This window comes from Epinephelus moara, chromosome 20, assembly GCF_006386435.1.
Source record: "Epinephelus moara isolate mb chromosome 20, YSFRI_EMoa_1.0, whole genome shotgun sequence".
Taxonomy (NCBI): Eukaryota; Metazoa; Chordata; class Actinopteri; order Perciformes; family Serranidae; genus Epinephelus; species Epinephelus moara.
In genome coordinates this window covers 21357793-21379325 of record NC_065525.1, presented here as the reverse complement: position 1 = coordinate 21379325, position 21533 = coordinate 21357793, and the positions used below count along the sequence as shown (strand labels likewise).

Below are 21533 nucleotides of genomic sequence, written 5' to 3'. Positions count from 1 at the left end.
AATTTCATATATAATGTTTCTCAGGATCAAAGTGTTGGACCAGCTGACCAGACATGCATCAACCAACTGACGCTCCCGTCCAAAGAGTCATCAACCAGCCGTGACTAAAAATATCCTGACGTATGCCACAAACTAATAATAAAACTACCAGCTTTGCCAAAATGGAAATGGAAATCCGGGTGTGACTCCAGTCATCCACACACACACGCACACAGACACACACACACGCGCACACACAATCCCACTCTGCTCTACATGATGTAAGTGATATCGGACATGTTGAGGCCTGTGTCTTTGACACCTTTTTTGTGTCTCTCGCTCGCTCTCTTTCACTTTCACTCCCTCTCTATCTGACACACACAAAAACAGACAAACACCGACTACACAGGGGAACAGTGAGGACAGCAGGGGGGGACCTGCTCTGCCCCGTCAGCTCATTAAAAAAGCACAATGCGTGTGTGTGTCTGTGTGTCTGTGTGTGAGTGAGAGAGAGCAGAGATGGGTCATTAGGATGGAAGAAGAGGTTGTAACACACTACCTACTCATTAACCCTCATCACGTTGGCATGTCTGAGTGTGTGTGTTCTTGTGTCAGCTACTGTATTAACACTTAGACATTAAATTGACTCTCCTCATTTGTGTTTACAAACAGTTACCTCGCAATAGACCAATAATGAGCATGCACGCACACACACACACACACACACACACACACAGTCTCTTAACACAATATACACTCTATTTAAGTTTTAAGACATTATTATTTGGGCTCCTACAGCTGATACTAATCACAACAACAGCTACTGTTGCTGTTACAATAGCTGGCAGACTTTTTCAAATTCCTCTGACGAGCACACACACAAGGAGAGAGGGAAAGAGAGGCAGAGGAGAAGTAGCCAAATGTTTTACAGCCTCTTAAACTTGTCTGTAATAGCAGTCAGAGTGGCGTCAACACAGCAGTCTCCAGGGTTACTCCAGGGGCTGCTAAATGGCTTTACTAGCTCCAGTCACTCTGCAGCTCGCACAGAAACACTTAACACTTCCTTACAATCCATAAACAACGCACACACTCCCCCACTCCGGCATCTCACACACTCACGGACACAAGAATAGGCACGCAAATTAACATAAATGTCAGAAAAATCACACGAGACCCGACAACCTAAAAAACACACATATGCGAGCCGTCTGTGCAAATCCATGGCAAAGACGGGCTCATGCAGAATTAGCTGACTCAAGATCCAGGCATTGTGCGTCACAAAACGTATGCATGTGACCCCTAGGGACCAAACAGCCAGCACGCATTTATGGTCCTGGGATAAATGGAGCAGAAAAACCACATACTGTAATAACCAACACCTCCAGCGAAAAAAACAAACAGGAAGCAACATCCAAAGACACACTGGAGCAGAGAATTAGCAGCACGCAGCAGGAAAAGACGGAGAGAGTATGGGAAGTGTAGCAGTCATTACTCTGTTTTATATTAAACAGTGTGTCCGCTAGAGCAGCGCCATGTTTACTGTGCAATCATAACAGAGTCGAGATGTTAGTGAAAGGTCTATAAATTATCACCGCCACAGCTTAGAGCAGAAATGTGGGCTGTCAGCAAACAGGATGGCTACGTTGGAAAACTCTTCATCTGTTTTGTTCTCGTCTCCCCTCCCCTGAACTCGGGCCCTTCGCTTGCACCTCCTCCTGGCTGCAGGGCACTTTTCCTCTCCCAGTGACCCCTTCTCCATGTCTCTAATCAGTGTACTTGTCTACGAGCATCTTGTCACTGTCTGTCAGATACAGAAAGAAGATATAAATAGCAGCTGTTTTGGGACTTTCACTCTTTTCTCTATCTGTCCGCGTTATCGTTCCTTTGCCTTGTCATTTCCTCCTCGCTATCTCTTTCTCAGTCTCCTACCACTCACTCGACAGCTTCTCCCATCACGTCGGCTGCATTTCTGTTTTTCTCCTCCGAGTCATCGATCCTTTCTGCAGTGTGTGGCTCAGTCTCGCCTCTCTCTGATACTGAGATGATGCAAAAAGATAAAACAATCTGAGGCAAACCAATCTTACTCTGTCTCAGTTTGTTTCGGCTCCTGGCTGCGTCTGACTCTTGCCCGCAGGTTTTGTGTGTGTGTCTGTGTGTTCAGCGTTGGTGGTGGAGGTGTATACAGAGGGTCGTGTCAAAACAGTTGACAGCCACAGCTCCCCCTCTTCTGGCCCGAGGCCGGCTCTGCTCACCAGGTGCAGACACCAAGGTGGCTAGACCTCAACCATCTGAACAAACACAAGGACGGAGAACACACAGAGACACACTCTCGTTGCACAAAGGTGTACAAAAACAAACAGACCAGCAGATGCACGTAGAGCGGCCTGACAGGCAGGTGCTGGTTAAGTATAAAGTGCAGGGTGTAACTGAGGCGTGTGCTGCAAAACAACTATCGCTGTAGTAAACAAAGACGTTGGTGTTAAAAGAGTAACATTCAAGGTGAGGTTTGGGTCAGCAAATCAGAAGAGGGGCTGATCCTGTTGTCTCTGAGGAAATTAAGTTTACAGATTTTATGGATTATTTCCTCGTATATTACCACTGAATAGATTAGACTGGAACAATGAGGAAAGCAGCCTTGGCAGCTGATTTATTCCTGTCATCACCTCCGTCCTCTGTGTCAGCTGTCGGCACTGTAACAAAATAATTTGCTTTGTGGCACCATGTTGTGCCCGTCCAACTCTTTTTTTCTCAGTATGTGGAAGATGAGGACTTTGCAGTATAGATTCAGTCTGCAGTACAGTATATACAGATTTAGTTTCAGGAATGCATTTTACACTACATACTACACGATACAGTCATGGACAGAACAGGACTACTTAAACGTCCAACTAATAATTACTTTCATTGGCAATTATATTTCTGATGGACTGAAATATTTGGTCATACTGTTTTCTAAACTATTATTTAAGGTCACCAATGAACTTTGAACCTCCACCTACAGAAGTTGCTAAAGTACAATTCAATGACAACTGGCAAAGACGATGCGATATGACGCTCCAGAACAGATATTAAATGGTCCTTTGGGGATAGTGTTTAGTCAAATGTTGTTTCCAAGCTCAAGAGAGTATTAACTTCTCAATTAAAGCTGGATTGACGGACTTTAACATGTAAATGAATGTCTGTTACATTCAATCCCAAATGAGTTCACACAATGCTGATTTAGCCTATCATCGCCCAGCCTGGTCTCACTACAAGCTCGTGAATAGTGATGATGTCACTGAAGTGTCCCGACATAATTATAGTGATATGTGGGGCATCACTTAGAGGAACACATTCAGCTTTCCCATCAACTCCAACCCATGTAAACCCATCTGTATCACTATCAGATGCCCAGAGCAGCTGACATAGAGCATGAAAGTTTGCTCAGGGTGGGTGGGACCTGCACCGGAATTGTGCATTTTATGAAGCCAGCCAGGGGCAAAGGGGACAGGATGGTGGGGAGGGAGCATAGTGACGGAGCAGCAGCAGCTAGGAGTATGGCAGAAACTATGGTGGAAAATCCTCAAAAGCGTCCAAGAAAAGTTTCTGGAGTGGATGCTCTGGGTAAAAAAGATACTCAGCACTTAGTGGAAGGATTAAAGTCATAAAAAAGATTAAAGAGAGTGCTCCTGTGGGAGGAGGGATACAGTGAGCTCACCTGAAGGTATATGTCATAAGTATGCGCCAACAGTGTTCATGTAATTGCTCTCACTGCCAGAAGGGGGAGACAAAAGTGCCACACTCCAGCTTTAAACAATTAACTAATGGTACACTAAACATAAAAAAACAGAGAAAAATGTTATTAGCAGGTGCCAAGGTGACATCTTCCATTGTCTTGTTTTGTCTGACCAACAGTCCAAAATCAATTTCAGGTCCAAATACAATTATATTTCATCCTCCTGCTTGAAAGGCTGGAAATTACCTTAATTAAATAAATTCATTGATGATCAAAATAGCTGCCAATTAATTTTCTGTCGATAAATCAATGGGCTGTACAATAGTTTCACCTCTAATGATATTGAAACTACAGGAGATAAGAAGTAGGATTAGATAATTAGATACACTGAGTAGTCTACCAAAAACACACACTACAGAGCAAGGATACTCAACTTGTTTCACACAGGGGCCCCTTTTGCAAAATGACAGGAGGCTAGGTGCCAAATAATAAACAAACTACAGTGATATTATTGGTATATATAACAAATGAATTGCCTGATTTCAACCTCGAGACCTTTTCTGTCCTCACCAAGCAGCAACCTGCGGGGCTGAATACTGATGCCAACACAGGAGTACCAAAAACTGCAGTTCATCGAATGGCCACTTGAGGCTGGCTCCAAAACAGAGTAAATCCCCATAGACCCCCATGTTAAAAAGCCCAAATAAACATGTCTACAGTCTGGTACAAAAAATGGTTTTGATCTCTAAAGCTAATCTCCTTACTCATGACAACTGTACAGGGGTGAATTTTTTCATTAACTCACCCGTTTACATTTTATTAAGGCTCAAAGTTATGCATATTTAAGGGCGGGGCCACTTGAGTGACAGTCTGTCTGCGAGGCGTTGTTGCAATCTATGAGTAAGATCCACCCCTTGTTCCTCCACAGCTATACTCTTTTGTCCAAATATGGTCACTTCTGGCTCCAAAAAATCACCGGGTGATGGCCAAAATGTCCAACCAGAGGTTTCGAAGGTCACGGCAGCTACATCCATTATTATATACAGTCTGTGGTCCTCATTCATCTTCACCAAGAGGCAAACCCAGTCACACCAGCCCACACAGGTCAGGTGCACACAAGGGCATTTCTAGCATTTAAGGACATTCAGGGTTTCACCAAGACCTCTGTCATGGAGTCCGAGGGATCCTCTCCTTGCACTCTCTCTTATTAGACATGCTCTATTTTCATGCTTTCTTATGCTCCTTAAGTACAAAACAACCCCAGTGTGAATCAATTTATTTTCATTGTTAATTAGAAAATGGTTGGTGGGCCACCCTGTACCCTAGGCTGTAAGTTGAGTATCACTGCCATAGATGAATATTATGTTGATTAATGTTTATTAGCTTTTAACAATTAATTCACCAATACACATAGTTTTAATAATTTAGATAACTAAAAAAGACTGGGGTGACTCTGAAGCCATGGTGTGTTTGAGCAGTGCAGTCTGGGTTTACAGTATCTATATGAGAAGGAGGTAATTAAAGAGATTGGAGGTTTACTCAGTAACCCCTGCTGAGCAGCTGGTCTACGGCAGGTCAGGAGCAGCACATGGCGCATGGACCGTGTGTGTGTGTGTGTGTGTGTGTGTGTGTGTGTGTGTGTGTGTGTGCTGAACTCCACCTGCGGGTTGTGTACACACACAAAAGCGACGTGATCCGCTTGACTGCTGCTAATGCGCCCGGCGGCATCTATCTCAGCCAAACAATACAGTCGCTGTTAAAGGTCCCCGGATTAAAGAGCGACTCCTCTGACTCCCATGGGTGCTGTGTGTGTGACAAAACCACCACAAGGAAACTAGGTGACACACCGCTGTGTTTCAGGTCGGTCTTACTTGTCAGTTGAGTTTACCAGGAGCAAACAGGAGCGGTGTGTGATCACCGACGAGTTTGACAAGAAAGATAACATAACAAGGAACCACAAACACCTTCACAACCTGCCTCACCTTCTGCGGCTGCGTCAAGGCACACACCATTAGCAGAGCGAAACCGGAAGTGCGGAATTCTAACTTCAAAATAAGAGCATGCGATGTTCGCTACATGGAAACACGCGATGTAAAACTATTTTTAAAAAGGAATTGTATTTAATTGTGATTGAATTATTATGACAAAACTATCTCTGGTCAAGCTACCGTGACAAACGCTGATAACAATTTATTTTGAAACAGGAAACCAGAAGCAGTTTCCTCCTGCTGCCTTCACACTGTCCGTCAAGCTGAACCAGTTTGTCTGATTACATATTTTCGACTGATTCAATCACACAGTGTACACTGTGAGTGTTATAGTCTACAGCAGTTTATCTAAAAATAGCCTCCAACAAAAGTGGAAATTCACTTCCTCCAGCAGCCCATCTAGACAATAAAAGATAAGATGTACAAAGTGAGCACACAACTGCCCACACACATCAAACTGATGCTATAACACAGGGAAACACATATAGCGGAGATAATGAGACATTTTAAGTGTTTTTTTTTTTAATTAAGAAGGAAAGTCCTAAGGTCATCAGATAAAGTCACCTCTCAGCAACGCAGACGACATCCAAGAAATAATTCAGATGATTTAATTCATCTTAATGGTAACTTTAAAAGCAGTAGGCTGGATACGCACAAATGAACGACCTTATTATTTCACACCAGTGCACAACAAAGCAAACCCCAGGACGTTTTGTAGTAAAACAACAGAAAACAGACAACTTACCGCCTCACCAAAGAAAAGACAATCCTCGGGTTTTGCGCATCCTTTAGGTGGATAAATTACAGAGGCTCTGCGCGCAGCAATTCACTGTGTGATCTCCGCGACACCACTACAACACACACCGATGTGGTGATGTGGGAAGGAGAAGGACAACACGTTAACTGTCCTCAGAGAGAGGGAGAGAGGCGGGGTATGAGAAGGGAGGGGAGGGGAGGGGAGGGGAAGGGGAGGGAGGAGGAGGAGGAGGAGGGCGAGCACCTGCTCCACTGATGCTCCCTGGAGAGATGGAGGGATGGAGAGAAGGAAGATGTGGCCCCAGACTGCTGATACTTCACAGCCTGGACATGTTTACTGTCCACCGGAGACAATCAGATCTGTTCAAGTCAGCTCCTCCTGCTGCTGTATGCTCACACAGTACACAGGAGTACTGGCTGGCTAATTTAACTCATCATGATTATACTGCTGGTATTGATCTACTGCTGCTGCTGCTGCTGCTGACAATAACTCACCACTTTACATACTAATATTATTATCATCATCATCAGTGGAAAAATAACCTAATCTTGACTTACACAATGGTAGCAATGATGTGCTACAAATATCAACAGCAGGGTTTTAATGTTGCAGATGGCCCAGGTGTTAAGTCTGAGGATAGTGTCCTTTATAATGGGGCATCATGTTTGAGCTGCTGCTTGTATTTTTAGCAACTAAAAACCTAAGTGGCAACCTCTGGAGCTGAATAATGGAGCCAATGTGCAAGTGCCAAAAACTGCAGTTCCTTGAATGGCCACTTGAGGCTGGCTCCAGTCAATTCCATGTTAGAATTAACTTAACAGCAGAAATAAACATGTCACAGCCTGGTACAAAAATGGTTTTGGTCTCTATAGCTAATTATAACATTCATGAAAACTGTACGGGGTTGAATTTATATATGACTAACCCTTTTACATTTTATTAAGGCTTAAAGTTGCACATATGTGGGGCGTTGGTAGTGTAGTGGATAGTACAGAGGCATTGCCTCGCTGCAGCAGCTGCAGGTTCGGTTCCTGGCTTGCGGCCCTTTGCTGCATGTCAGTCCCCATTCTCTCTCTGTCTCCCCATTTCACTCACTGTCCTGTCCATTAAAGGCAAAAACCCTACAAAAATAATCTTTAAAAAAAATAATAAAAAAGTTACACATACGTAAGGGCGTGGCTGCTCTGAGTGACAGACCATCTGTGGATGGTGTCCTCAGGTTCTCGGTCAGATCCACCCTCTCGTTTTGATTCGTTTTTGACATTTGCCCAACTGAGCAAGTAGAGCTATTGTAACAGATGTATAATTGTAATAGGTTTGTATTTCACCAAGTCCATCTTTCGTATTTGTTCATATTTTGTCTGTATTTATTTTGAGGGAGTTTTATTTTGGTAAATTCGATTTTTGTTGTGTGACCAACATTTTGGGGCCGTCATTTCCTTTCTGCACTTCATGAGGAGAGGTGTGTTTGTGGAAAGCTGGTCAAGAAAAGTTGCTGTGCTGATTTTGATGTGTTTTGCACAGAAAATAAATCCCCCTGGTCAACACGGCAGAAGTTTTCCTCCTCTCCTTCCTGCCTTGTCCATGAACACAACGCAGAGCTTGTAGCAAACTGAAGTGTCAGGCCAGAGCAATTACACTAGGTTTCTGGTGACCTGATGAATGCCATTATTGATTCTGCCTATTAGCCCGATTCTTTATTGACCGCCATATTGATTCCTGATCAATTTTCTGTGTGGAAAAAGTAGGCTTAAACAGGTTTTCATCATCAAAGCAGCTGTCTCTCCAACACAGTGTAGAAAAACACAGTAGAGAGTGTAGCAAAAATATACATGTGACTCAGCGTGATGCCAATGTTAATATAGATATTTGCCCTCAGTAATGGGCGTGCTGCACTGTTGGGAAGCAGCGGTCGTGTGTAGAATGTCAAATACATGGCATTCCTGGTATTAAAGCCCATGTTGCTTAGAAAGATATGTCAACATACTGCTGGTGTTTCAACCGCTACTTGAAATGATCATTTTACAGACATTACAAGCAGCACTGTTGTCATCTTTCTTCCTGGAGTGAAGCCACGCTTTAGAGCGTTTCTTCCTCTCTGCCATGACTCCTTCTAGTTGCAAGTTTCCAGCAGTGACGATGCAGGAGTTTGACATTGTTTTGTGATGTGCAGCCGTCAGACAAACATGCCGGCATTAACCAAAGGAGCTTGGAGGCATGCGATTCCGTTAATGCGATTCCCTTCTCTATGTAAGTCCAATAGGCATTCTTCTTTCAGCCCCGAAAAAAATATATCAGGTGCTTAAGCCGCTAAATGCTCCATATGTTCACCAGCTAGCTGTTAACCTTGTCTGTCTGCTGTTTGGGGCTGCAGCGGGTTTATGAGAGCCTTTTTCACTTTAAACATCTACCTGCAGTGGCTGGAAATGACACTGATAAGAGTTGTGAGACTGAAACAGTACAGCTGCCGACTGGAAAACCAAAACAATGAGCTGAAAAATGCTAAAACGCTCTGTGCATCTGAGGGGAAGTGATCATTCGGGTGAGAATTGTTTGTGGGTTCACTAAGAGCGACACCTTTCAGATTAAACACAGTCATTGCAGATATAAAATATATGAATTGTACTGTAGACAAAGTTACCTTAGAGCTTAAGTTGAATTTGACTTCATTTAGTTTATATTCTATTACCCTTACCATTATGTAAGGAGGATACTCATGATGAGTTTACTGATTTTCTACATGAATCCCTCTGCTATTCATCAAAGTAACAAACACACTGTATGAAGTAGCGAGTAATAAATGTGTTTATTAACATTCATCTGTCATCATACGCTATAGGCTCACTCAGCCTGCTTCATTTAGTCTAATATTTCAACATCTCCCCTGGGCCTCTCTGTCTGTCTCCCTGTCTCTCTCTTTCTTGATCGTTCCTCCCTTCATCTCCCCATCCCTCTCTCCTCATCTCCCAAGCAGCTGCTCCACTTTGCAGCTATTTAACAGCTGTTTTGCATCGATTTGCGCTTCCGAGTGCAGATTTCTACCTTGTCCATCTTCCTCCTCCCTCTCACTTTCTATTTCTCCCCCTCTCTCTCTTTCCTCCCTTCCTCTTGCATTTCTAAGATGCCAGACACACAGTAGCACCAAACAGCCTTGATGTTTTCCTCAATGAATAGACTGTCTCCTTCAAGTCTTTCCCTGAGATCCATTCACTGATGAAAGACGCACACACACACACACACACAAGCATGCATGCACCCTAATGGACACACACACACACGCGCATGCACATACACACACACACGTACATGTGTGCGCAGATTAGCGGCCCCCTGCTTCCCTACTTTTCTCTCTATGGAAACAACAAGTACTGAAGGAAGCGATGAAAAAGAAAAGAGAAAAGTGAGGCTCCCCTATAATCCCCAAATCCCTCTCTCTTGTACTCAAACCTACACAAGAGAAAAGAGGGGGAGTGAATGAGTGTGTGTGTGTGTGTGTGTGTGTGTGTGTGTGTGTGTGTGTGCATGCTTGCATGTGTGTGTGTTTCTGTGTGTGTGCTTGCAGTGTAGGGGTCAAAGCACACAGCGGTGTGTATTCTCTGGGTGGGTTATACTTGGCGGTGGACTGTAGGATCCCCCATTAAGTAGCGTGTAAAAGAGGCCAAGCACAGAGGCCATTATGAACTCCGGCAGTAATAGCTCCAGGAATCTTACTGCCTCTGGAGAGCTGGTCATTAGCCTATTCCTCTCTCATAAAGCCCTCTATCCATCACACACGCAAGCATACACACATTTGTATGCAGACGCAGCCACATGCAAACACACGAGCACATGCACGGCTTGTCTCCGTCTCCTGCTTTCTTGCTCTCTGTCTATTCATCTCCAGTGAAGAAGAGTATAGTGCTGGGGATACTGCTACAAGAACAATCCACCAAGACATCCGCAGATGTCTTCAAAAACAGATGCACATAAACACACATTCGCACACGCACACAGATGCTCATTTACAAAAGCAGCGAGGCATAATATCAGCCATGAACCCAAACCGCTGATTATTTAAATGTATTCCTCCTTCCCCATCCAGTGAAAGTGAGACGCTGTAGCAGCCTGTTAGCTCTGGTCAGGTAGGAGATTACAAACAGAAACACTGTCACATGTAATGGCGCTACGTGGCTGGACAAGCATTATAATGGCAACTAAACCCACCTTCTGAGCATTCACACACACAAACGCACACACACACGCACTCATGTACATCTGCATACACACACACACACACACACACACACACACACTCTATGGCAAGATTTATTGGCAATTCAGAGAGTGAAGACAAACTGCAAAGGCAACAAGGAGGTGAGTACGCTTTTTATCCTCAGGCAGCTGCACACACACACACACACACACACACACACTCTCGCATACTATACAGTGGTATGTTCACAATCCGCATGCAAAATGGCGTGCACATACATACACACACGCACAGCATAACAGAATCACTACTGGCTCAGCAGCACACATACTGTGAGCACATGTATTTACTTTCACCTCTGCACACACACATAAACTCACACCCTCAAAGTACACAGACTAAAGCCAGAGTAACTGTGGTTTTAATAAAGGCGCGTGCATGCCCACACACACACACACACACACACACACACACACACACACACACACACACACACATCGAGAACATTGTGTACCAGCACACACAAAGCAGAGGGAGTCCAGAGAGAAGAGATACCTGGGGATGGAGACACATTGGCAAAGGTAATGCTGGAGTCAGTCACTCTTTCCTTGGGCAAAACACGCGCACACACACACACACACACTCTCCTTGGGCAAAACACGCGCACACACACACACACACACTCACACACACACACAAACACACACAGTGCTGTAAAGATAAGCACTAATCCTGTTTATTACCTCCTCCCTCTCCACACTCTCCCTCTCTTTTTCATTTTATCTCTCTCTCATTTTCTCCCTCTCTTCTCTTATTTTTCCTGTCTCTCCTCCTCAAGCCTATTTCAGAAGGGTGCACACACACACACACACACTCTCTCACTAACACACACATTTCGTGCACACACAAACACGCGCACACACACATTGTCAGTTTACTCCTGTGATGTTTGTTGGCCTGGGGCTGAGACGAGGAAACAGGGAGGGGAGTGTTGATGTGTGCTGCTCTTTTCCAGCTCCAGCTCTGTTCACGTCCTGCAGAGAGAATTACCTTTCCTTTGTCTGTGTGAAGGGGCTGCTGCCTTTACCATCTGTGCAGCGGATACAGTGGCAGGCATGTGTGTGTGTGTGTGTGTGTGTGTGTGTGTGTACTNCTTGTGTGTGTGTGTGTGTGTGTTTGTGTGTGTGTGTGTGTGTGTTTGTGTGTGTGTGTGTAATCTTCCCAAATAAAGACATTTCACAGGATCTGATGTCTTAAGGGGACATTTTGAGAGTTAAGACTTAGGGGTGAGGTTAAAAGTTACAGGAGAGGTATGTAGTAATTTAAGGAAACATGACAAACATGATGTTCTGGTGCTTTCGATCATATGAAGTTTGTACATTTGTCCAGAAATTTAAATATCAATTTAAACAAACACTTAAAGGACTTCTTGACCTTGAAAAACAGCAGTTGACAATTCCACCTCAGGGTCCAGGGCACTTATACTGGAGCTTTTGATCACATTATGGGCTTCATCTGCTGATGGAGTTTTACATGTTAAAATTTGTTCGAAACTTAAAGCCTTTTTGCAATGTAATATAAATCTTTTCTATGCCATTGTTGGTAGTTTTTTACTAAATTGGTTTATATGTGTTTTTTTTTTCAGATTACATTATATATTTTTTAAAGCAGCTGTGCGGAACTTTACGTTTTCGTTGATTATAGTGCCCCCTTTGGTCGAAGCAGTATGACACCCACAGCCTGGTGTCGTAAAATTCCGACTGCAGCCGGCATTCGGCTTCATTCGTAAAATCTCGACTGCAACCGGCAATTACCGCATGCATTTGTTTTGGAGAGCGAGAGGAAAATCATAAATGTTCTGGTGTAGCTCTGAATTTCTTATAAACTGAGGACAACTGCCTGCTGTATATTTGTGTTCATGGTCACAGTCACAGATAATTTTGTGGCGTTTGTTGTAACGTTACTAGACAAAAGCGGTTCACATCAGCTAACGTTACATTTAGCTTGCTTATAACTTCCATGTCGTCATATATTGAAGTGAAACAACGTCTAACAAGTTGCGGTATATTCTCTAAATAAAAACAAAAATTACATACCTGTCGATTAGGAAAAGGGCCAACTCGGGATCAGTTTTAAAACCTTTCAAATCTCTCAGCTCTCTCCACTTGGTGAATGCCCGACCGAGGTTTACACGCGTTTGGGCTCGAGCCCTATCACTGTCCCGTTTAGCCTTCTTCTGTTCTTTTTCTTTTAGATGGTGCTCCTTCTTTATCCGCCATGACATCGAAAGTACAACCAAGTCCTTATAGATACATCTGGTAAAACTGTTATGTGTTCAGCAATGCCCGTTGCGTACCGCTTACTCGAAGAACACTCTCTGTAAACACGGCTCTTCTTCTTCTCTCAATTTATTGGCAGATCGCAAACAACTTCCAGGTGCATACCACCACCTACTGTACAAGAGACTACTCCCTACTACATGTCATTTAGCCTGTTTCTTAAATCCTACTTGTAAACACGGCTCCTTCTTCTTCTGTGGTTTAATGGCTGCGGGCCGCTGCAGGCGTGTAGACTTACTTCCGCCTCCGTATTCTGGTTTGCTGACTTCCGCTGTGTCCGACCCGACTGAGGCTACGCTAAATAGCCATATAGAGAAAGGCTTTTTTTGTCGCTGTTGGGTTCAAATAAATATGCGGATGTTCAAGGGGGGGTGATACAAAATAGGGACAGTTTTATAAATGGTAAAAAGTTTTGCACAGCTGCTTTAAATTTTTTCTCATTCATACACTATCTATATCAAAGCCTCTCTGTTTGTTCTTCTAAATTACACATGTTTCTAATACTTAAAGGTCTAGTTTATGGAATTTAGGGGGATGTCGTGGCAGAAATGGAATATAATATAATAAGTATGTTTTCTTTAGTGTATAATCCCCTGAAAATAATAATTGTTATGTTTTCATTACCTTGAGAATGAGCCATTTATATTCAAATAGAGAGCTGGTCCTTATATACGGAGATTTCCATGTTGCACCACTGTGTTTCTACAGTAACCCAGAATGGACAAACCAAACACTGACTTCAGATAGGGCCATTTACATTTTCACATTTTTCCATTGTCCACTGTAGTTAGCAGTCCCTCTGTGATGAGCCAAACAGCGCAAGAGAAACACTGATTTTTAACCTGAAACTGCTTTATTCTGTGTTTTTACATGTTTAAACCACCTGGTTCATTTGTTTCGGAGAGGAGGAGACCTCTGTGGATAATTTGGCTCCAGCTAAAACCCCTCTGAACATCTGGATCTTAAGTTATCAGAGAAGAAAGGGGAGCACACGTTAGCAAGTGCTGGGCCAGTGATCCGTCTGCGCTGAGCCAAACAGCATTGGAGAAACCCTGATTTTTTAAACATGAAACTGATTCTGTGTTCTTATTGGTTTTAATCACGTGGTTCGTTTTGCAGAGGTAGAGACCTCTGCTGATAATTCAGCTCTGGGTAAAAACCTCCTGAACAATGAACACTAAAGGAGTCCTGGTCAGGAGTTGACATTTGGCACACGGGAGAAGTTTCAGCTGGCTGCAATCTGCAAACCTCACCACTAGATGCCACTAAATCCTACATACTGCTCCTTTAAGATGTGATTGTAATAACATAAGAAGAGCTCATGACCACATGATTTACGTTGTCTTTATCACACCCGTGATCAGTTTTCCTAGTTGTGACCCAAGCCTGAGGAAACACATATAAAATGTGCTTTTTGTTCTTCCACTTCTGGGAGATGTTGGAACAAATAAAAAACAATTATTTATTTGGGGGGAAAAAATCCTCCCACAGTCACAGCTAAAGGCTGCCCAGTACAACCCCAGTCTGTCCTGGTGGCCACCGAGCAGTGGGCGGGTTAAAGGCTTTGCTCACAGGCAGCTCAGTGGAGACAAGGAGTGATCAAACTGCTTCTCTGACATTTAGACCACCACTGCCCCCAAGATAATGCTGGCATTATTCTATGTGTTCGTTATTGTCAACTGTTTCCATGAAAACACCAAAATCAATGTAAGTCTGTCCCTCAACACTGTTCGACTTCTCCAGCCTGCTTGTGGCACTCAGTCCCAAGCCCCATTGTTCCCACTGACAATGTAAATCTTCAAAAATAGGTCACAAACAGTTTTATTTTATTCTTTTAGCATAAACTAATTTCCTAAAACAGCGGGAGTAAACAGGAATAAAGAGGAGTACTTTGGTCTATTTTAAACTGCAGATTAATACATGTTCTGTGCTCCAGTGAGTGTTCACAGCAGTAGGATGGTGTGTGTGGGATCAGTTTAAAATCAACTTAAAATGCTCACGTTCATTAAGGAACATGTCACCCAGTGTGGCTCACTGATGTGTTTTTAATAGTTTCTGGACGACACTGGAGCTCTGTGGCACAGAGGAATAAGCTAAATTACGCTCACAGAGGCAATACTTGTTAGGAGGATCGATTCATTGCTTGTTTTCTGTGTTTTCATGTAATTGTTTGACGTTAGAAAAATATAGAGTATTGCCAGTCTTATCCTTTAAGTTGAGCTGTGTTTTTTATGAGCAGAAAGCTGTCTATGTTTTTAAATTCATTGATTTTCTGGAGCTGAGGATGCCATTTTCTCATGGGGGCAACTACAAAAGAGGGAGCTGAATCAAGCGTTACATTAAAACAGAGGAACTTGTAGGTGAAATCTGCAGCAAATCAAAAATATAGAAAATCACATATTTCTTCCTTTATCCTTTTTGCTCTACATTCCTGCATTTTTCTAATTCTCCTCCTCTTTCTCTTCTCCTTACTCCTTCCACACTGTATCTTCTCTCCTCCGCCTTCCTGTCCTCATTTGTTCATCCCTCCCTTCCTCCTCTCTCTCCTCTATTTGTGTCCTCTCTCATGATGTTACTCCTCCTCCTCCTCCTCCTCCTCCTCCTCCTCCTCCTCCTCCTCTCGCTCTCTCTCTCTCCAGATGGGTGGCAGAGAGTAGCAGCTTGCTGTGGTCAGGCCAATTATTTACATAATTATGATCTCCCACTTAACCACATGATCCCTTACCTGGGTGTGGGCAATTAAAGCCGGCATCATAATGCAGATTATGCAAATACAGCCGGAAGCGGAACAAGGTGGCGAGAGATCACACATGAGCAAACACGTGCCCTGTAACCGTGTGTGTGTTCGTCTACTGTTGGTGTGTGTGTGTGTCAGAGGGTACGTATGTATGTGTGCAACAGAATAAGGGAAATTGTATTTTTTGTTCTTGAAGTCCACAAAATGTCTAAATGTCAGACACCAGATTAGGACTGACATAAATATCTCAGTTCACCCAAAGCCCTGCCAAATGATGAAGATGAGTTTTCATTAAAACCAAATCTTGTAAAGGAAAACTCATGTCTGTTGATCTGTTCTGTACAACATCTATTGCACGTCTGTCCGTCCTGGAAGAGGGATCCCTCCTCAGTTGCTCTTCCTGAGGTTTCTACCATTTTTTTTCCCCGTTAAAGGTTTTTTTTGGGGGAGTTTTTCCTTATCCGCTGTGAGGGTCCAAAGGACAGAGGGATGTCATATGCTGTAAAGCCCTGTGAGGCAAATTGTGATTTGTGATATTGGGCTTTATAAATAAAACTGATTGATTGATTGATTGATTGATTGATTGATTGATTGATTGATTGATTAAACTTTCTAGTTACTGAATTAACTATCAAAGGGCTGTGGGTGAAGTAAGAGCACGGGGACAGCTTCTCTGTGTAACTTAATTCACTTTAATGTCCAAAAAAAGGAACAGAGGACAACTGAACATCGACAACAATATTAGAATCTCACATCTTATATCACTCCGCCAAACTTAATCATAACTCTCATTACCTGCACGTGAGGTTCATGATGTTAAATAGTTCCAAATTTAAAGTAAAGAGCAAAATAAAATTTGTAAACAATATATGAATGTAGTTAACATTAAACTATGTAAATGCAAAATAATGAAAATAAATCTCATCTTACAATAACTTACTACCGATACTAAGTCTTTTTTTGAGGATTGATACTTGCATCAATAGGATCATGACCCCAAATCTGTCTGTCTCATGTTAGATCAAGTTTTGGGCACATTAACACTCTCATCTTAGCCTCTCTGTTGTGTACATGTGTGCACATCACCTTGTTAGTTCAGACACATTTTTATGAATTATCATTAGTAACTGCTTTTCATAAAACAAGGCAATCAGTAGAAAGACATGATTACTTTTGAAATTGTTGCTACATGACCAGAGAAAACAGAGAAAAAAGGCTGGGGCATTCGCTTTTGCTCAAGAGGTAGAAAACCTACAACTACCAGAATGCACTGCACCAAACTGGACCAGTGAAAGCTCCCACTGGTGGCCAGCTTAGCCATTTTGACTATGGATGTGTAATACTAACTAGATAAGGGATGCCAAGATGGCACCGATTCATTCTCACCTGGTACACACGCCATTTAAGTTTCTAGTTTCCGTCCATGGTATGCAACCCATAGACTTTACATCGTGATGACATCATAGATATTAAAAATGTCTTCTCTCAGCTTGAGGAATGTTTTACAAATATAAAACCACCATGGCTCAAGAATTCATAAGAGAAAGTGTCATAATTAACTTTATTTGCAGTCCTGTTGTCAGTTTTACAAACATGTCTTTTACAATAGTGGCTGAAGCAGAAAATGCTTCTTGGGCTGCAAGATTTTTTTTGCTGCAATACCCTGAGTGACCACTGGGAAAAATTGGAAGCAAGGCTCAACGGTTTTTCTGGGGGCCTGGTTTTGACGCAGGAACAATATGGTGGCCGGCTGGTAACAAGCAATCTCGAATTACAGTTAAACAGTGCACTAAATAAGCAAGAAATAGGCACCACAGTAAGAAAAGTTTTCTATATGATCAGCACTGCTTAGATTTACTGTTTGATCTCAGGTTTTTCATCCTCCATTTTCAAATAGCCTTCAGGAAACAGTATGGTGCTCATTTCTTGTTCAAGAATTCTACTACTGCAGCCAAACAGTGCACTAAAATATGTTTCTGAAGACATTTAAGTCAAGAAATAGGCAATACAGTTACAGAATCTGAGTTTATATTTGATCAGCACTGCTTAGTTTTACACTTTGATCTGAGTTTGGTCTTGATCTGCCTCTACTCTGTGTCTGCAAATGAGGCAGTTCCATCTGTAGCTTGAGAAACAGCCCTACAGCCAACGAAAATCCAGATTTGAGCTGAAAGATGAGCAGGGAGATCTGGGTGCTTGTTAGATGGAGTGAAGTTTACCACAGTTTATTGACACATTCTGCCCACACTGTTATGACACAAAGGTGATTGTCAAATTATCCCTTTAATGTTTGGCTAATGGTAATGAGATGTATTCAGAATCAGCCTATCCATGATGCAGTGGTGTAACTTGGTACAAATTCAAACTTTGCGGTATCGTCCCCGCTATTCTAAAGTGAGGCCTGGGGATTATCCAGACTGTTGTTTCTCAAAGGAGCTGAGCTTTACAAATGTAATTTCTCAGTGTTGTGAGCACCAACAACAAAACTCACTTCCATTATACTGGAGTGACAGCTTAAATTTCAGGGAGGGATATCTCACAAAGTACACAAAATGGAAAATATCTGCATGGCCAGTCAATGCTCAGAGGAAATAAGAAAATATATATGCTTTGTTTTTTTATTTGTGTGAACTGACCCTTTGAAGTCAGACTGTATTTATGGTGCCAGCTTGTTTAAAGAACAAGATGCACTGCTGAGACAGAATATACAGAGGGGAGAAGGGTTAATGAGGCTGTGGGTCACCATGTGTGTGTGTGTGTGTGTGTGTGTGTGTGTGTGCGTGTGTGTTTGCATGTGAGATCTCACATCAAAGCTTTTTGCTTGTTCTAAATGAATGTAAACATCACAGAGCAGGCATGTTTGCCTGTATGTGCGCCCGTGTATGTGTGCGAGTGCGTGTGTGTTGCAGGGTGTACATGTGCTTTAAGTGAATCCTCTGTTAATTAAGAGCTCATTAGTGACACCAGCTCTTTGACCAATTAGGGCGGCTTGCTTACTTGCTCACTTGTTTGTTTTCTGGTTGAGACATTACCAAACACGTTGTTTTATTCATCCCTTTTCTTTTACACCCTTTCTCCGGGTTTATTTTCACTCTCTCTGGAGGACAGGAAACATAAAAAATACATTATGGTTGTTTTGCACTTTTATTCTACTTTTTTTTTTTTTTTTTCCTTGGCAAGAGATAGTCGCCCAGCTCCCACATGATGTTTGTGTGTGTGGTTTTTATCTCCTTTGTGTTATCAAGCTGTTGTCATGGTCTTTTATTCATCTCATTAATAACAGTGCCCTTGAGGTGGAGCACCGCGACCCTGTTTTCATCGGCACACGCTAGTGAGCACACAGATGCAGACACACACACATACACACAATTAACAGCACAAGAGAGCCTGACAGCAGCTTCCTTTGAGGCAGCACCCATCTCAGCCCCCCCTGCATGAACACACAAAGACTCCACAAACATACAGAATGGAAATATGGCCAAACACACACACACACACACACACACACACACACGTGAGAGCGTGCCAGCGGCTTCTCCACCCACTAAAAACATATACATATGCACACAATACCTTGTGCCCTACTTAAAATAAAGACACAGAAGCGGAGATTGAATTCTGGCTCCACCACAGCACAGAGGCTGACGTATGAGGCAGAGCCCACCTGGCATCTTAACCAAGGTAAAATGAAAGACAAGGAGGTGAGAAATGAAAGGAAGCAGGAAAAAAAGGGAAACAAGAGAGTCAAATTAAAGGATGCTGATGCACCACAGAGGTATTCTCAGTCAGCACAGGCTTTTAGGACTAGTTTACACAAATCAATTAACCATCCTGGATATCATTTTATGAGTTATTTTATACTGTTCTCAACTGTATTTTATCTTTTCCCCCTTTTTCCTCAATGACACTTCAGCAGCTCCCTGAACATTCACAAGCATTTTCTGCTGAAGTCATTACTCTTCTACAGCCCGAGAAACAAGTATTTATTTGTTGTACGTAGAACTGCTGCCGCTGCTGTGCAATGCAGGAAAAATATTTAGAGTGAAGTTATCAAATGCCGCGCTCACAGTACAGCAGCCTGAGGCTGAGTGAGAAGTGTGTGTGTTGTGCGTGTGTGTGTGTGTGTGTGTGCGTTCATGTGACATCTGCCATAAATCACAAGCCACAGTGTCCTTGTAGCTCTAACACATATCATGGAAATCAATGCAGAGGTCAAGTCGAACACAGCTACCCAACCCCCGAAAATACCATAGCAGCCAATAAATATGGCAGGCTAATACACACGTCAACGACCCGGCTCTCTCACCCTATTGACTCGCCGTGGATAATGTGTGTGCGCGCGTGAGTGAATGCATACATGGACAGAAACACAAATGTCACAGAGTGTGTGTGCTCAGTCTTTATGCAGACGTTTGAGCCTGGTTTGACCTGATGACATTGTGAGGGCTGGAGATGAACTATCTCAGCCTGCTGGACCCCTGTGTACAACATTAAAGGACAAATCTGGTGATTTATTCCTTATTTCTCTTTTTGTCTAGGTGACATGTTCCTTTATAATCAAGACCACTGTTCTGAATCAGTCGTCCTGCTGCTGTAAATGCTCACTAGGGGCCCAACTGTGTGTTAATCCACAGCAGAAAATAGTCCCCAGAAATACACTATTTACCCCACCTTTGAGAACTTTTGTTAACAACCACAGTGTCAAGCTGTTTTAGCAAATTACTTACTTTTTAAAATCAGAAATAAAGGCTCCTCCTGAAGGACTGAGGTCCTATACAGAGAAATTTGCCTCTGAGGAACCCATTTTAAGACGAAATGGTTCTCTAAGGGTTCCACTAAGGGAAGAAGTTCCTAATGGATTATTAGAGACTATACAATCGCTGTTCTTCAGCCATTCTGCCCCCGACCACTGGAGCTCTCTCCCCCATAACATTCACAACGTTGACTCCCTTTCCACTTTCAAATCCCGTCTGAAAACACACCTTCTCAAGCTGGCATATTCGGTCTGATTTAATGGAGACACACATACGCACTGATGATGACGTTATGATGATGATGATTTTATACCTAATATTTATATTACGATTTTTGTCTAATCATTTTATTATTTTTATTGTATATTACAGAATTGTTTGATTTTATGATCTATGGATAAATTGCTGCTTGTTTTTTTAATTGTGTCTTGTGAGGTGTCCTGAGTACTCTGAAAGGCGCCTATAAATAAAATGCATTATTATTATTATCAGTAGTAGCAGTGGTAGTGTTATTATACCACATGGTCCGCGGAAATACTTTCTTCCTTTTTATTGTTTTTTTTTTTACAATACCTGCTACTTGGCATTTTGTATTAAGTTATAATTGGAACAGAGTTTCTGTTCCCAGCTCTACAGCCCCATTGAAATAATAAAGGCTGTAGTTGTGATTTTACGAAACTTTACCCTCTAAAAACATGACTGGGAACCATGGGTGTTGTGGGTTGCACTGGACCACATCAGCCCCGGTCCTTCAGCATCTTCAGGAAGCTCAACGCTGCTGGATGTTGTTCCTTTGACCCCAGGCTGACCTGTTAAACTAAAAATCATGATTAGATCTGTAGGTAATGTAGTCCATTACTGTTTTTAGAGGTTTCTAGAAGCCTCTGATAGGGTTTCAGGTGGAACCTTTGTAAGAGGATCTACCAGGAATCAAAATGGCTTCACCTTCACCTGAGGAGGGGGAGTTGCAGCCATTTTTAACTCTAGTCTGTTAATCAGCCCTAAACCTAAACTAGATTATAATTCATTTGAAAGCCTCGTTCTTAGTCTTTTACATCCGACCTGGAAAACC

General features: G+C 42.7%; 1 protein-coding gene across 5 annotated transcripts in view; it reads right to left on the bottom strand.

The window, feature by feature from the left end:
* The window catches only part of LOC126407649 (genetic suppressor element 1-like), a 53548-nt gene that overhangs the window by 24791 nt on the left and 7224 nt on the right, over positions 1–21533 (bottom strand). Inside the window, exon 1 of one of the 5 annotated variants that reach the window (XM_050072740.1) lies at positions 6428–6574. The exons of 2 other annotated variants lie outside the window; for them this stretch is intronic. The gene's annotated coding sequence lies outside the window, so the exon portion shown is untranslated. Of the gene's footprint in view, positions 1–5354; positions 5497–6427; positions 6575–21533 lie in introns of those variants that run through there. 2 more of the 5 variants (XM_050072743.1, XM_050072742.1) reach the window with 2 other exon arrangements.